The sequence below is a fragment of the Myotis brandtii genome, unplaced genomic scaffold (genome assembly GCF_000412655.1).
Source record: "Myotis brandtii unplaced genomic scaffold, ASM41265v1 scaffold393, whole genome shotgun sequence".
In the NCBI taxonomy this organism is placed as follows: Eukaryota; Metazoa; Chordata; class Mammalia; order Chiroptera; family Vespertilionidae; genus Myotis; species Myotis brandtii.
This window is the reverse complement of record NW_005365070.1, coordinates 775,402-792,552: the sequence shown is the minus strand read 5'-3', so window position 1 is coordinate 792,552 and position 17,151 is coordinate 775,402. Positions and strand designations below refer to the sequence as shown.

Sequence of the window (17,151 nt, the reverse complement as noted above, 5' to 3'; positions counted from 1 at the left end):
AGAGAATAAGCTGGGTCTAGGTGGATCTTCCTGTGCCTGGCTGAGGCCACAGAGAGAGATCCAGAGGCAAGCTGAGCCTTTATTTTATAGCCAGAGGTAAACAAGGTAGTGGTCACCATAGTTACAATGTTCTTGTGAGTTTCACTTGTTTTGGCAGCACTTGCTGCATCTCCCACAGCCCATTAGCTACTCGCCATCACTGAAGGGAGTGTCATAAGGTCAAGCCTAATTATGCTAAGAGGACTGTGCCCTCTAAGCTGGGACTTGTTTGTGGCTTTGCCAACAGGTCAGTCTTAGGCTTAACCCTATAGCCGTGCCCTACAAATTCCAAAACCAGATAAAGTTACTTCAAAAAAGTAATTATAGGCCAATATCCCTGATGAACATAAATGCTAAAATCCTCAACAAAATATTAGCAAACCGGATCCAGCAATACATTTAAAAGATAATACACCTACCCTGGCCAGTATGGCTCAGTGCATAGAGTGTCGGCCCTCGGACTGAAGGGTCCTGGGTTTGATTCTGGTTAAGGGCACGTACCTTGGTTGCAGGGTCAATCCCTGGCCCTGGTTGGGGTGCATGTGGGACGCAGCCAATAGATTTTTCTCTCTCCCATAGATGATTCTCTCTCTCTCTGTCTCTTCCCCTCCCTTCCACTCTCTCTAAAATTCAATGGATAAAATATCCTCAGGTGAAGGTTAACAACAACAAAAAAAGATGATACACCATGATCAAGTGCAATTTATTCCAGGGATGCGAAGTTGTTACAGTATCCTTAAATCAATAAACATGATACACCATGTAAACAAAATGGATTAAAATCACATGATCATATCAATAAATGCAGAAAAAGCATTTGGGAAAATCCAGCACCCATTTAGGATTTTAAAAAAATCCTTTCAGCAAAGTGGGAATAGAGGGAACATACCTCAAAGTAATAAAGGCCATATATAATAAACCCACAGCCATCATCATACTCAATGGGCAAAAACTAAAAACATTTTCCTTAAGGCCAGGAACAAGACAGGGATGTCTGCCTTTACCACTCTTACTCAACATAGTACTGGAAGTCCTACCACAGCAATCAGACAACAAGAAGAAATAAAAGGCATCCAGCCATGGTTACAGCATTGGCCTGTCCACCAAAGGGTTGCAGGTTCAGTTCCTGGTCAAGGGCATGTACCTGGGTTGCAGGTTCGAACCCTTGCCCTGGTAGGAGCATGTGCAGGAGACAACCAATTGATGTGTATCTTTTACACTGATGTTTTTCTCCCTCCCTCCCTCCCTCCCTCCCTTCTTTCCTCCCTTTCTGCCTTCCACTCTCCCGTCCACTCTGTCTTAAAATAAATGGAAAAAATATCCTCAGGTGAGAATTTACAACAAAGAAATAAAAGGCATCAAAATCAGAAAAGAAGTAAAACTGTCATTTCTTGCAGATGACATGATACTGTATGTAGAGAAACCTAAACATTCCACACAAAAAACTACTAGAGCTGATATATGAATTCAATATGGAACATGATACAAAATAAATATCCAGAATTCAATAGTATTTTTATGCACCAATAATTAACGATCAGAAGAGGATTCCAAGAAAGCAATCCATTTACAATTGCATCAAAAAGAATACCTAGGAATAAATTTAACCAAGGATTTTAAAGGCTTATACTCAGAAAATTGTAAGACACCAAAGAAGGAAATTGAAGAAGATGCAAGTAGGCAGAAACATATACCATATTCATGGGTTGGAAGAATTATCATCATTAAAATGTCCATACTACCCAAAGCAATCTATAGAGTCAATGCAATTCATACCAAGATAACAATGGTGTAGTTCATATAGCTAGAACAAATAATCCAAAAATTTATATGGAACTAGTATGACAGACTCTGAATAGCCACAGCCATCTTGAGAAAGAAGAATGAAGCTGGAGGAAATCACACAACCTAATACCCAACTATAATAGAAAGCTATAGTAATCAAATAGCATGGTACTGGCATAAAAAAACAGACGTATAGATCAATAGAACAGAATAGAGAGCTCAGAAATACACCCATGCTTTCTGGTAAATTGATATTTGATAAAGGATACAAGAACATAAAATGGGGCAAAGATAGCCTATTCCATAAATGGAGTTGGGGAAATTAGACAGATGTGCATAAAAAAGAAACTAGACCTCCTTCTTACACCATACAGAAAAATAAAATGAAAATGGGTTAAAGTCTTAAATGTAAGGCTCAAAACCATAAAAAATCCTAGAAGAAAACATACGCGGTAAAATTATGGTCATTTCTTATAGCAATATTTTTTCCTGATATGTGTCCTCAGACAAAGGAAACAAAAGAAACAATAACAAATGGGACTACATCAAACCAAATAGTTTTGCACAGCAAAGGAAACCATCAACAAAATGAAAAGATGACCCATTTAATGAGAGAACATATTTGCCAATGATACATCTAATAAGGGGTTAATATACAAAATTTATAAAGAACTTATAAAATTCAACACCAAAAAATAATAAGAATCCACTTTAAAAATGGGCAAAGGACCCAAATAGACACTTCTCCAAAGAGGACACACAGATTAGCCAATTGACATATGAAATGATGCTCAACATCACTAATTAATCATCTGAGAAATGCAAATTAAAACCACAGTGAGATATCACCTCACACCTGTCAGAATGGCTATCATCAATATATTAACAAACAAGTGTTAGTGAGGATGTGGAAAAAAGGGAACCCTAGGGCATTGTTGGTGGAAATGAAGATTGGTGCAGTGACTGTGGAAAACAATATGGCATTACCTCAAAAAATTAAAAATGGATATGCCTTTTGACCAGTGATTACACTTCGGGGAATATATTTGAAGAAACCCAAAACATTAATTTGAAATGCAGCATTATTTATAACTAGTGGCCCAGTGCACGGATTCGTGCACATTGAAAGGAAATTAATTAGAAGATTCGTGCAGTAACTACATTACTATAAAAAATTACATGTCAAAATAGTATCCTATATAATAAAAGCCTAGGTGGTGTCACGCCCTTGCACAACATCATCACAAGATGGCCACCCTCACGTCACAAGATGGCTGCCACAAGATGACCACCACAAGATGGCCAGGCCAGCAGGGGAGGGCAGTTGGGGGCGATCAGGCTGTCAGGGGAGCAGTTAGGCGTCAATCAGGCTGGCAGGGGAGCAGATAGGGGGCAATCAGTCTGGCAGGCAGGCGAGTGGTTAGGAGCCAGCAGTCCTGGATTGTGAGAGGGATGTCCGGCAGTTGGACATCCCCCAAGGGGCCCCAGATTGGAGAGGGTGCAGGTCGGGCTGAGGGACACCCTCCACTGCCCATGCACGAATTTTGTGCACTAGGCCTCTAGCATATAATGTAGTATTTAAAAATTAAAACACACGTGTGATTGGCGCCAGCCAGATCTATATATATGTATCACATGTGTGAGTCAACTTTTATTTTTAAATTGCCAGCGTGCGTCATATGTACCGGCCGGTTGGTCAGTTGGATGGTTGGATGGACATACGGTTGGTCAGTTAGCCTTTTATATGTATAGATAGCCAAGATTTGGAAACAGCCCAAGTGCTCATCAATAAATGAGTGGTTAAAAATATACTGGTACATTTATACAATGAAATACTACTAGGCCATAAAAAAGATGGAAGTCTTACCTTTTGCAACTGTATGGATGTATCTGAAGATTATTATGCTAAGTGAACTAAGCCAGTAAGAGAAAGACAAATACCGTATGATTTCACTTATATGTGGAACCTAATGAACAAAAAGAACTAACAAACAAAATAGAAACAGACTCATAGCTACAGAGAACAGACTGGCAGCTGTCAGAGGCGAGGGCTGTTGGGGGACTGGGTGAAAAAGGTTAAAGGATTAAGCAAAAAACCCCCAAAAACTCATAAACAAAGACAATAGTATGGGAATTACCAGAGAGAAAGGGGTGGGAGGAGGTAGAACAGAGTATAGGAAGGATTAATGGTGATGGAAGGAGACTTTACTTTGGGTGGTGGACATACAAGACAATATACAGATGATGTATTATAGAATTTTACACCTGAAACCTGTATAATTATTAACCAATGCAACCCTAATACATTTATTTAAAAAAATATATCTGCTTCCCCCAACGGGTCATGCCCTAGCTCATTAAAGCCTGGAAGCATGATATTTTAGGATCCTGGACACCAGACACTGTGCCCACCACATATTCAGTGCTCAAAATACATTTGTTGAAAGAATCTCTGCATATTTCTGGTACCTACTCTTTTTTCTTTTTAAGTTTGAGGCGTAAGTTGTGCAAGGCAGTTCCTCTGGCACGGTAGCGCTGGCTCCATTTTTAAAAAAATATATATTTTATTGATTTTCTACAGAGAGGAAGAGAGAGGGACAGAGAGTTAGAAACATCAATGAGAGAGAAACATCGATCAGCCGCCTCCTAAACACCCCCTACTGGGGGTGCACGCAACCAAGGTACATGCCCTTGACCGGAATCAAACCCGGGACCCTTGAGTCTGCAGGCCGGCGCTCTATCCACTGAGCCAAACCGGTCAGGGCTCTGGTACCTACTCTTAAGAGATTTTGATTCAGTAAGGTAAAGAGTGTTCCTTGCAGTGTGGTTCTTAGCCATCTAAATCAGAATCACCTATACGGTTATTTTAAAATCTGATCCCCAGGTCCAATCTTCTTTTTTACATGTGATGCACGAGAACTCCTGCTTTACATGTTTTTGAAATCCATAATTGCCTCTAATGCAATCTTGTTTGGAGGTAGTGGTGCGATTTTCATTCTCTGTTCTCCACCCAGCGGAGAGAGCTGAGAGAGAGAAGGCAGTGATCCAGAGCATTGATTTGAGAATCACCTCCATTCGAGCTCTGTTTATGTGGAATTGCAGGCAGTCATTTAACATCCTTAAGCTATTTGGCTTCAATTTCCTCATGTTTGCCATTCTATGGACTTTTTCTCTGGGGAGCCCAAATTTAAACTTGCACTGTATTGTCATCTTCCTTGTTTAAGGGGATATTAGTCGGTTCTTAACTCCCAAAGCAATCACAGGGTCCTGCAATTCTGAGCTGTAAAGTATTAGTTGGTTCTAAAAGGCTTTCTTTCCCGTTGTCTTTAACGGTGTGCACTTTCCAAGTGCTGGAATTTAGGACAAAATGAAGCAATAATCCCTGGATAGTGGAGTGAGTGGATAATGCCCTCCCAGGTACATGGGGCCTGGAGTGTAAGGAACTGCAGAGTTTCAAGATAAAAATCTCCTTTATCCCATAGCCTTCCATTACAGCAATCACATAACACAGGCACATTTAAATACCAAAACAAACTGGACTCTTTTCCCCCCTGTTCAGAAGAAAGGAATGTTAAGTGTGGAATGTGACAATTGGAAATGTGGAAAAGATGTTTATGGGGAGTAGTTGGGAGGTTTGAGTGGAACAACTCCCTTTTTGCATCTCTCTCTTGTTTTTGTTCATTCTTGGTCTTGTTCAGAGGGAGATTTTAATTTACAGACCTGATCTTCAGGAGTAAGGATTTAGGGAAAGCCATTTTCTTAACCGCTCCACAAGGGTAAGATTTGTAAAGGGGCAAGGAAAGCCTGCAGGGACGCTTCTAGACTGAAAGTGAATGCACCAGGCTAGGCAAGCTTGAAGTGTCCTGTGAGCTGGGGAGCCTCAAATGCAGTTGCATAAGAGGGTTCAGTAGCCTCCCCTCTGGGAGCAAATGGCCAGACACCGATTCTGAGTTGCTCCGAGCCCTCTTCAGGGAGTGCACACAATAGTGCTCTCTTCCATTACATTACCTTCCTATGAGGTTTTTACACTAGTGCTGTTTTGCACTGTTACCCAGTATACCCTCCACTAATTTCTTAAAAAAAATATTTTTATTGATTTCAGAGAAGAAGGGAGAGGGGAGCGAGAGATAGAAACATCAATGATGAGGGAGAATCATTGATTGGCTGCCTCCTGCATGCCCCCTACTGATATAGCCTCCTTCCTATGAGGTTTTTACACTAGTGCTGTTTTGCACTGTTACCCAGTATACCCTCCACTAATTTCTTAAAAAAAATATTTTTATTGATTTCAGAGAAGAAGGGAGAGGGGAGCGAGAGATAGAAACATCAATGATGAGGGAGAATCATTGATTGGCTGCCTCCTGCATGCCCCCTACTGGGGATATAGCCTGCAACCCAGGCATGTGCTCCTGACCAGAATCAACCCCAGGAACCTTCATTCTGCAGGCTGATCCTCTATTCATTGAGCAAAAGCAACTAGGGCCCGTCACTTTCTTAGTGTCCTTTTGCATTGCCTGCATTTCAGCCAAATCATGCCTTGTGAATTTTCATTTTTTTGTTTGTCTTATTAAATTTATTGAGGTGACAGTTATTAAAATTATAGATTTCAGGTATACTATTCTACAATACATCATCTGTATATTGTATGGCAGTGTGCTTGCTCCTCACAGCAGAGTCGATGAGCTGTTTCTTGAATGTTTAGTGTCTTTTAGGTGTTAACATTTTCAATTTTGCCATTCAGCAATTTTGCCTGTTCTGACAGGAACTCGATAAAGAGCTACAGAAATTGAGTAAAGAGAGAAGCACATCTCTATAACCATGAGCCTGATGCTGTCCACTTCTTCCTCTCCAGCCTGCACCCTGCTGACACTCATTTTCATTCAAGTATGCTGTTCTGGCCCCTTTTCTCTTTAGGTTACCTTTATTATTTTATCTCAGTTAGCTCTAGAAAGAATAAAACATTTTAAATATTTCTTGAAAATGTAATGAAAGTCAAGTCTCAACTCCTTAGCTTTTTAAAAATATTTTTATTTCAGAGAGGAAGGGAGAGGGAGAGAGAGAGATGGAAACATCAATGATGAGAGAGGTTCATTGATCGGCTGCTTCCTGCATGCCCCACATTGGGTATCGAGCCTGCAACTGGGCATGTGCTCTGACTAGGAATCAAACAGTGACTCCCTGGTTCATACGTCTACGCTCAACTGTCTGGGCTTTTAATTGAATCATGGTTGTGTCAAGCCCACTAGTTCACATACCTGATAGCATTTTCATTTAGAGCCACTGCATTCATCTCTTCTTGGTATAGGCTTTTATATATTGGGATGGTTCAATTAGCATGAAGCTGTTATCCCATTCTATAGATCAGGGGTCCTCAAACTACGGCCCGTAGGCCACATGCAAATACAAATACTGTATTTGTTCTGTTTTTGTTTTTTTACTTCAAAATAAGATATGTGCAGTGTGCATAGGAATTTGTTCATAGTTTTTTTTTTAAACTATAGTCCGGCCCTCCAATGGTCTGAGGGACAGTGAACTGGCCCCCTGTTTAAAAAGTTTGAGGACCCCTGCTATAGATGGTAGTAAGGAAGGTGGGCCTGGAGTTAGTCAGATATGGTTTCGATCCTGGATTTACTACTTAGTAGCTATGTAGCCTTGGGCAAGTCATGTCACCTTTCTCATGTCTCAGTTTCCTCATTCATATAATGTGGACACCAATAGCCCAACCTCATAGGTTAGTTGTAAGGATTAAATAAGAGGCTCTATTTAAATATTTTTGCATAATCCTTGGCACCTGTCATTGACTCAGATATCATCATAATTGTTATCTCCTTATTCCTTTGATTAGGAATAGTACAGGATGCTGTATATTGTTCCTCTAGGACAGTGGTCAGCATATCATGGCCCTAAGGTCAAATCCAGCTTGCCTGTGAGCTAACAATGATTTTCACGATTTTAGTGGTTCAAAAAAATCAAGAGTGCTCTTTGTAGCATGGGAAAATTTATAAGAAATTCAAATGTCAGTATCCATACATCAAATTTTATTGGAACACAGCTGTACTCATTCATTTACCAATTGTCTATGACTTCTTTCACTCTGTAACAGCAGAGTTCAGTAATTGCAGTAGTGATTGTATGGCCCGGAAAACTTAAATATTTACTACTTGCCAATCTCGAGAACATTTTGCTGTCAGAAACAGCATCAGAGTTTGAGAATAGTTGAAGATCATCACTATTGCCATCCCCAAACTCTGTGTACATTTGTGTATGGAGAGTGATTTAAAAGAGAAGAAATGACGTAAGTCCATGAAGGACAACTGAGAATGAGGCTTTGTGATACTTTTAGCTAAGGGTTTACTTTAGTGCCTTTGAGGTATCAGGAAGAATTCAGAAGTAGTGGCAGCATTGGTTAGATGAATTTATAGATTCCCTTGTTTTCCTTTTCTCCATCAGAAACTTCTCTATAAGGAGGAGGTATTGGATGATCAATTTCTCTTTGTAAGATGGATTGAGTTGCTCTTATTGGGTATACTGTGCTTCTGTGGAGTTAGTTCTGAATGTGGCACACAGAGGCAAGGTCTGATCTCAGCAAACACCACCTTAACACCTAGTTCTCCCTAAAAATGCCGTTTCTATAGAGCAGTGCAGAATCTTCGAAAATCCAGGTTAGAAGGAGCCTTGGAGATCTACAAGTTGATATTCATATTAATAATCCTCTGCTGACTTGGATACAATATCCTGTTTGAAGATGAAATATTGTATACTAAATAAGTCTCCGTCTATTCAGTCTGTTCAACCAAGATGACCTTTAATAGGTGTTTGTGTACTGGAACTAGATTTGAATACCTATAAGATCCTGAATTTAATATGCTTTCCAAATTGTGTTATTATCAAGACACATAAATGTAATACCCAATTTTGAATTGTAGGAGTGAGTATAGGAATGCTTCCAGTTTAGGAACTGATCCTCAGATCTGCCTGGCCTGTGGCCTTAAGGAAATGTCATTTCAATATGGATGAGGTATGGCATGGGGCTGGGGAAGGGCCCCTTGAGTTCTGGTTTCCTAGATGAAAGGTATGTGTTTATCTGAGCTATGCAGACATACCAACCTGGGTCTCTCTGTCAGGGAGGGGTGCTAAGCTGGGAAAGCTGAAGGAAGGAGGGGCGAATCTGTGTTGCTGCAAGGGGAAGGTGGAAGGCAGGGAATGCGGAGAGAAGCTGTTGATCCAGATCTTGCTGGGAAGATCCCTGAACCTCTGACTTCTCCCCTCCTCTTGCTTTCTGCACTTTGGGCTTTCACACTTCTAAGACTGGTGCTAGGGGAGATGTGCTTTTTTAACTTTATTGAGGAATAATTGACAAATATAGTTATATTATACTTAAAGTGTACAGCATGATAATTTGAAATACATATACATTGTAGAATGGTTATCAAGATCAAGATAATTGACATAAACATCATCTCATATAGTTAACATGGTGAATTCTTTTGTGTGTGTGTGTGTATGTGTGTGTGGAAAATGTTTAAAATCTATTGTCAGCAACTTTCAAGTATAAAACACTGTCTTAACTATAGTTGGGATGTTCTACATTAGATCCTCAAAACTTATTATTCTTTATAATATTTCATTTCCCTGGTTGTATCGCATGCTTCTGTGTACAACCAGTAGGCCAAGCTGAAAAGGCCAGTGAAGGCCAAACGTGGCCACATGTGTATAGAACTGGTGCTCCAGGTTCATCAGTCTTATCTTACACCTTGAAGTTTCATATCAGAACCTTCTTTGTAGGGCTGGGCCTACACCCTTTTGCCCTCTAGCCCTCTTTCTCTTCTTATTGTTCCCTGGGAGGCACACTGAACATCTGTGGACAGTGACAATCAGTAGCTATATATACATCAGAATTTCCTCTTTGTCCACGGTACTGATGGACTTCCATTTTGTAGAGGTTTGGAGACAGGCTAGAAATCTGTCTATCTCAATAACTTCTTTTAAAGAGGAATCACTTTGAATGCCGAAACTACCATTCTGTAGAACAGTAAAACTGTCTTATGAATGAGTTAAACATGAGACCCTCAGTAGGCATGGCTAGAGATGTTGGCATCAGGCAGTATAATGACTTCAGCCTTTTTCCTCATGAGGCCCAGAAGTTTTCCAGCCTATGATTCCTGTGTTGTTGTGTTTGGGCCAGGTGGTGGTCAGTGTCCATGTATCTGTACCACTGCTTAGAATAGGATTCTAAGCAATGGGTGTGGGAATGGACAGGGCTGCCATGGGGCAATTATGACAGTGTTGTTGTGCTGGAATGCTGAGAACTACCACATAATCAGTCAGCCTCCTAATCTCAGGCATGAAGCCTGAGTAAGAAAAGCATGTTTCAGCAATCCTTTTGCTGTATTTATTCACTGGAGTCACACTTTTATAACAGGCATAGGCTCAAAGGTGTAAATAAAGCCAATTATTTTAGTTTGCCATTGATTTTCATATATAAATTATCAATAAGGTTTTGATTTAATAATAAACATAATGGCCTGGAGTTTTATTCCCTGCAATGGAAGTTATGCAGTTGGCCAGCAAGAACCCTCTATTCTTAGGCTGTGTCTTTGAACAGGAAACAGTAATTTAAAGTCATGCTTGCTGATTAAGAAAAACTAGCAATTTTTTTGAGTACATACCATTGCCAGGTATTTGCCAAAGTATTTACAAACATTTTCTCATTTCATACCATCAATAATTCTGTGAAGTAGATCACTATTTTTATACAGATGGGGAAACTGAGGCTCAGGGAGTCTCCCTTGTCCAAGACACCAGCTGGGAATTCTAAGGATTTCTTGAAACCCTAAGTCAAATCTGCCTGACTTCCTATCCCATCTCTTTGCACCATGTTTGTGACTTGGACACTTCTATAGGGCATTTATCTTGAGGAATACCCATTAGGCGATATCCAGCAGACTTGGCAGAGCTAGGGACCTGAAACTAAGCAGAAAACTAGGAAAAGAGGTAAAGGGGAGCGATTTCCTGGGAGACTAGGAAAACCTAAAGGGAACTTCTAGCTTATAGGGGCCAATGAAGGAAAAACTAAGGAGAGAAACTGGCTGCTTAGCTAACCAAGTAGAGACAGCCTTGGGCCTCCTAGAAACTGGGTAGTACATCCATAACTGGGAGGGGCTGGTCATGGGCCTGTGTCGCCTTCCTCTAAAAGGCCATTTTACTACCCTAGCTGGTTTGGCTCAGTGGATAGAGCATTGGACTGCGGACTGGAAGGTCCCGGGTTCGATTCCATTCAAGGGCACATGCTCAATCCCCAGTAGGGGGCATGCAAAAGGCAGCCAATCAATGATAAGTGCTACCATGAAGATATGCAACTCTGTTTTCTGTGTGCTCTGGGAGTATGGGTGCTAGGGACATCGTGGCTAGATGGTGGTAGCTTATTAGAAGATCTGGAAGGCTATCCACCTTGAACTTGATATCAGCCTAAGCAAAAAACTTGTCTTCTAAAATAATTTCAACAGAATCTAGTTTTTTATTATGCTAACTCAAATGATATATGTCCTGTAGAGGTTTACTGAACCATTTTCCCCTTTAACTAACTATATGTTTAGACATGTTTCAGGAGATACTTTTATACAGTAGCATGGATAAGACAATACTGGAATACATCAATGTGCTGTGCAGACTGAATTAGTAATACACAAACAACTGCACCTTAAAAATACAAAGAAAAGCAAAATGCTAAAAATAACTAACTACAAAGAGGCAGCACAACACCAGGGACAAATAATTACTTGCAAACAGAAGGACAAAGATCACTGCTGGCTATTCTACTGAGTGACCAGGACTAGGAGGTCCCAGTTTTTATCTGGACCTCAATTTCCTCTTTGATAGAATGGGTGATAAATGAGAATCTCAATCTCAATCTTTATCCCTAAATTTAATTTACAAGTTGTTAAAATCCTGGACTTCTATTAAAATGCTGCATCACTGTGAGGTTCCATGCTGTAGCATGCAGTAGGAACCCTTTTCGCTTCCTTCCTTGCATGTGTCTGAGCAGTGCCTCCTGGGAGCATCCAGGACTGAGAAGTTGGGGGTGAAATGAAGAGAAAAGCAACCTTCCTCTACTGAGTGAGGCTTCCACTCTCCACTTCACCCAACTTTATGTCCTTCCCTTTCTGGGCCTTCCTTCTAGAATGCCAACTAGAATTCAGTACTGGGATCAGCTCCTCTTTCATAAGAATGAATGATAATTTTCTTCTTCCTTCTCCATCAGTTCTTTCTCACAAGTGGACACATTCCACCAGCATATTAGAGAGAAAGAACTGGGCCCAAACTCTTAGTTTCTTCTGAAGAGTCTCAAAATGACAGCTATAGTTTTATACAGTTAGGTATTACAGGGGGTTCCACTCTCCTTGTCAAGTTTCAGACAGGGGAAAGAGCCCAGAATTCCGATAGTGAGGGTATTCTTGGCAGACACTTTTTACAGGGTGGTGAGGTCTGTAGTTAGGCAGTCTCTGAAGACTTTAGCTTTCATGTGACTTGGAAAATATAAGAGGCTTGGTATTACGGCTTCCATCCAATCAACTTTGCTTTAAGGTCACCACTTTTTAAAATTAATGTTGTGGCTCTCTCTTTAAAAATACATATAAATATATATATATATTTTATTGATTTCAGAGAGGAAGGGAGTGGGAGAGAGAGATAGAAACATCAATGATGAGAGAGAATCATTGATCCACTGCCTCCTGCACACCCCACACTGGGGGATCGAGCCCATAACCAGGGCATATGCCCTGACCGGGAATTGAACCGTGACCTCTTGGTTCATAGGTCAATGTTCAACTACTGAGCAACGCTGGCCAGGCTTGTGACTCTCTTTATTTAACAAGTACCCATTGCAATCAAGGAGAAAGGACATAGCTTAATTGAATCTTTGAGTCTTTTTAGCATTGGTGGGCTTCTTGGAATCAGAGTTACTTTTATTCCTTTAAATTCAGCCCAGTACCTCCTTCAGTCAAAGTGAATTTACCTTCCCAGAATCCACTCTTTAAGGACAAGCAGGTGGGCTAATCAGGGAGTACTAAAGTTTTCAGCTCAAAGACCGTAATTCAGCTTATTTGCAAATCCACCCCTTCACTTCTGCTCTACATTTTCCTTTTCCTACTATGATTTTAGCACTTGGAGTTTACAGTAAGCTCTCAGTTCCATAATGTAGGCCAGTGATGGCGAACCTTTTGAGCTCGGCATGTCAGCATTTTGAAAAACCCTAACTTAACTCTGGTGTCGTGTCACATATAGAAATTTTTTGATATTTGCAACCATAGTAAAACAAAGACTTATATTTTTGATATTTATTTTATATATTTAAATGCCATTTAACAAAGAAAAATCAACCAAAAAAAATGAGTTCCTGTGTCACCTCTGACACGCGTGTCATAGGTTCGCCATCACTGATGTAGGCTGAAAAATAATTTTAAAAAGTGTTGCAGAGATCCACTCTCCACTGAAAATATAGGAGGTAATTGACTCCAAAGGATCCATGCCTCTTGTCCCTTTCAGGCACTTGAACAGCTCTGTCGCCTTTGCTCCACAGGTTGGGCCTGCAGCTATAGACTTGTTGCCATACATAGAGGGAATGGATAATGGTGGTTCTCAGAGCTCAGTGCTCTGCTTGCCATGGAAACCATATTGACTTTAATAGTGACCATCTGTCGGGACGCCTCAGAAGGTATCTCAGTTAAGGCCTGTTTCATGAATGGAGCTTTGTTTGTTTCAAAGCCATACTACTATCCAAACTTGAGCATTGAATTTTATGTGATGAGCACTGGAAATACAAATGAAAAAGTTCTTTGGAAAACATCCTTGTTAAGTTTACCAGTCCATGTATAATTGCCACTTTCAGCACAATCAGGGCACAGTCATTCCCTTTTTATTGAAAATATATGGTGGATACTTAAAATATACCCTAGGCCAGACCCAGTCATAGTGCCATCAAAAAAAAGGAGGAACTAAAAAGGGGAAAATGGTATCCAGGTGGCAGGAGGAATCCCATAGGTGGAATGGGAAATATCATTAATGACCTTTCATGAGAACAGAAACAAGTTATATGTGATTTGCAGGTTCATTGGCCAGCAGTATCTGCAAAGCAGAGAAGAAACTAGGAGAGGAATCTCAGAAATGTACCTCCCACTTGACTCAAACCATCCTTCTGTACCCCCACTTCACTCAGCCATGCTTAATAAATATTCAGCTTTGAGAATTTATTTAAAATATCTGCCAATGGTCAGTGAGTGCTATATGCCAGGCACCATGTTGAGTTTTACTTTCATTATTTCATGTCATCCTAACAAGGATCCTATGAGGTGGAGGATATTATGCTCATGTTCCAGATGAGAAAACTGAGGGTCCCAGTTAAGTTGATCAAGGTCACACAGCTTGGAAGTCACAGAGCTGAGACTTAATTCCTGGTCTTTCTGACTTCAGGACCCTTGCTCTTTAATATTTGGAAGTCCAGCAAGAGAGCACTTTTAAATTTGACAAAAGGATCACAGCTTCTCTGGTGGAGGGCTTTGAGTACATCTGCTGTGGCTCCTGTGCAGCCAGCCAGATCTGCCTAAGCGGCCCTGGAAATGGGAGCAAAGATATGTCTTCCAGGGAGGTTTCCAATCCGTCCTTATTACTTCAACCCCCAGTAGTGCAGTCAAGGAGAGGTAAGAAGAATGCAAGAGATGGCTTTGAAATACCTGCATAAAGGCATCATCATCATCATCCCCTTTCCCTCCCAGACTCAGGGGAGTGGAAGGGAAGGAGTGGTCCCAGCTAAGGAGGATAGGGAAGGACAAGAAGCTGAAAACATTTCTATTTCTCCCACTTTAGCTACCTGCTCTTTGTCCCCCTGTGAATTCCACCACTTACAGGATTTTATGGACTCTCAAACTGAGACTTCAGTCTTGGACTGTGGAAAGGACCTTGTGCTAGGTTTGAGAAGGTATGACATCAAAGTTATTAGCTTTACAGTTTATGAAGCATGTGACTGCGGGCAAGTCACTTAACTACAACTTCTGCATCAATATATTGAATATTAAAATTTTTTCCCATTGTGTATTACTGGATCATTGTAAAGATTAAATGAGGAGATAAATGTGCAAGTATTTAAAAGTCTAAATCTCCACATACATATAAGTGATTATGAGAACATTAAGAAAGAATAGTTAGGTTGCCCAGCCGGCATGCCTCAGTGGTTGAGTGTCGACCTTTGAACCAGGAGTGTGGACCTTTCCATTCCCGTTCGGGGCACATGCCTGGGTTGCCGGCTCGATCTCCAGTAGGGGGTGTGCAGGAAGCAGCCGATCAATGATTCTCTATCACACTGATGTTTCTATCACTCTCTCCTCCCTTCCTCTCTGAAATAAATACAAATATATTAAAAAAAGAATAGTCAGGTAACTGACATTGTCCTTTAGATGAGAGAAAAGTAGTGGTTTCCTCTCCCTTGGTGACAAGCTTCCTTGCCCTTTAGAAGGAAGCCTTCATTCAGGCTCAAATACCACATTTCTGATACAAGAGCTAGTTTGAGATTTAAATGAACCCTGCCTCTCAAGACACAACTTTGCATCTATTTTGAATTCAAATTTATTTATCTTGAGAAAAAAATTGCGTATTCTTTAATTCTACTCACAGCATATGCAAGCAGATTAAATGAGGTGCTGATCCAGCAAAATGGCAAGTAGCCTTTTGCTTCCTTGAAATAGCTAATTTTACAAATGGCAGAGTGTGGAAACATGGCACAGAATATCTATTTTACTAGAATCTGGCAACATGGGAACATATGGTCTTGTCAAGAATGACTCAAACACAATTCAAGCATTATAATTAAGTATTTGAAATCCCCAAAGGAATAACTTAACACAAACAAAGGCAGATTTTACATTGCTTTTGGTTAGCTTTCTCTCCGGCTCCTTGCTAGGCACATTATGGCAACGTTGCTACTTTGATTTCTTTCTCTGAAAAATGTTTAACTTTAAAACATCAGATATATTTTTCCCTGACTCAAACTGTGCTTCATTTAACATCTGTATACCATGCCTAGGGTATAATATATCCAAAAATGTAAGAAGACCAAGTGTAGCATTCAAGCCAAATTCTATATAATAAAAGCTTAATATGCAAATTGTCTGCTTGACTGGGAGTTCGACTGGGGGGCAGGGCTGACCAACTACCTGCAGCCCCTCCCCCTGACTGGTCCCACCACCGATCTACGCCCCCTCCTGATCAGGGGCGGGGCCAACCAGCCAACCTCCTGCGCCTGGACCCTACTTGTGCATGGATTCATGCACTGGGCCTCTAGTGTTCTATATAAATACAGGTGGGCAAAAATAGGTTTGCAGTTGTGAGTACTTGAAACAAAGTTTATTCTTGTATTATTATTTATTATTGTATTCTTTTCCATATGAATAACTGTAAACCTACTTTGGCCCCAGCCTGTATTTAGGGTGATGCCTTTTCCTACCAAATCTGAATTTCTGATTAACTCTTTATGAGGCCAACCAAAGATAATGAAGGAAGATAAGGACCGTCATAGAAGGAAACTATATCTCTGTCTCTGTCTCTGTTTCAGTCTCTTTCTCTAAATACTCTTCCTACCTGAAGGAAGGCTCCATGTTCCATTTTTGTCTGTAAGCCCAGAATCTAGCAGAGGGCCTGGAATGTATAAAGAATTAATTTGGAGACTTGCAACATGTCTCTAGGAAACATTTCCAGGGATTCCCCTGTACTTGTTGTGGACCTTATTTTGAGTCCTAATTGATAACTTAGCATTTTTTACCTTAAAAACTCATGTCAACCAATAGGTAGAAATAGCCCAAATGTCCAACTGATGAATGGATTAAAAACCTGTTGTATATCCATACAGTGGCACATTATCTATAATAATAAAAGCATAATATGCTAATTAGACTGGACAGCCGAACGACCTTCTGGACGTCCTTCTGGATGACCTTCCAGACGAAGCTGAGGCTGTGAGGGCCAAGCCCCTTGCACCAATTTTATGCATTGGGCCTCTAGTTAAGCCATAAAAACAAATGAAGGACTGACACATACTACAACATGGATGAATCTTGAAACTATGGTAAGTGAAAGAAGCAATCAGACACAAAAGGCTACATATTGTTTGATTCCATCTATATGAAATATCCAGAATAGTCAAATTCATATAGACAGGAAGCAGATCAGTGATTACTAGGGTAAGGTGGAGCGATGATAGCTAAAAAATATGGAATTTATTTTTTGAATGTTGAAAATGTTCTTAAATTGTGGTAATGGTTACATAACTCTGTGAAT

General features: G+C 40.4%; 1 protein-coding gene across 5 annotated transcripts in view; it reads left to right on the top strand.

The window, feature by feature from the left end:
• Positions 1-17,151, top strand: part of HS6ST2 (heparan sulfate 6-O-sulfotransferase 2) — a 322,259-nt gene that overhangs the window by 128,932 nt on the left and 176,176 nt on the right. The gene's annotated exons all lie outside the window — the stretch shown is intronic.